Genomic DNA, 1,261 nt, shown 5'->3' on the forward strand with positions numbered 1-1,261 from the left:
TATCAGTATTCCTAATCTGACCCAAACATTTTGATTTGTGGTTGCACCATGAACTCCTTGAAATTTCTTAAGAGGACAAACTCATTTGAATATAGTCTGTTTTAGGATTTTAGCTTAAAATTCTTATTTTTTAATGAAGCCCATTCATCCTTAAATTTAAACTGCCATCATGAAGCAAACCCACTGTATTAAGCATAAAGCAACTTGGATGTATATTTTTCTTTTCATTTTTTCTTTTTGAGTTACTATTTTTTATTCTTTATCTCAAAGTTTTGGTGCCCATGTTTGACAAATGATAGAAGTTTATACATACACACATTTACATATATACATATTTTAAGTTTAAAGCTCCAGCATCATTGTTAAACTCTCTGCTTAGGCTGTTAAAAAGAGGCTAAATGGCAAGAATACATATATAAAAATCAGGAAAATGTGAAATAACCCTAATGTGTAACTTTTGCTTTTATGAACTAAGATTTGAAACAAATCTTGTTAAAACTTCTACAGTCTCATATATTTACAAGAAAAGTCCTTATGTACTCAGTGTTGCTTGACAAGATAGTTAAGTTCCTTTTTTATTAGGAACAGTCAATATCCAGTGATTCAAATTCAGGTTAAAGGCATCAACTTTACAGGATCATTAGAATCTGAAGCGAAGTCCTTCAGATTTATGCCGTTAAACATATACACAAATGCATCACAGCAATGTTCAGGTTGTAGCTGAAAATTTTCCTATGCACTGCTGGGGACTGGCCTTATGCATTTTAGGCAAGCACACTAAACTCAAAAGACATGGGTTGTTGGGTTTGCCGACATTCTCTGCAAGAGTTCTCCTCTTCTGTGGTAATCCAGGCCCACCTTCCTTATTAAGGAATAAAGCAGCTTCTGATACACGGTAATTATCTGCACAAGGAGGGGACTCCAGCACGAGATATTCAGCGATATATTCAGTTTTCAAGCAGACCATGATCTGGGCAGTAGCCTCTGCGATGAAAACTCTACAGTCATCAGGTTTCAGTTTATTGAAGTCACAGAAGAGAGGTGTAGCATCCTTACACAAAGGTTCTGGATGACCAGGTTACACCTTTGGTCCTCCTGTCTGAAGAAGGTGCTTGAACCCAGCATCTCAGGGTCGATCAATGCATACAATAACTTTCCAGCCACTAAATACTCCCTCAACAATGCCTGCTTCTTCAATCCCACTAAAATCAGGGACTAGACAAGGCTGCCCACTCTCTCCCTACCTATTCAATATTGTACT

The 1,261-nt window shown here is 36.8% G+C and overlaps 1 pseudogene; it reads right to left on the reverse strand.

Moving 5' to 3' along the window:
- Positions 1-709: 709 nt before the first annotated feature.
- Positions 710-1,261, reverse strand: part of LOC116083306 — a 7,197-nt pseudogene continuing 6,645 nt past the window's right edge.

Source organism: Mastomys coucha, unplaced genomic scaffold (assembly GCF_008632895.1).
Source record: "Mastomys coucha isolate ucsf_1 unplaced genomic scaffold, UCSF_Mcou_1 pScaffold8, whole genome shotgun sequence".
In the NCBI taxonomy this organism is placed as follows: domain Eukaryota; kingdom Metazoa; phylum Chordata; class Mammalia; order Rodentia; family Muridae; genus Mastomys; species Mastomys coucha.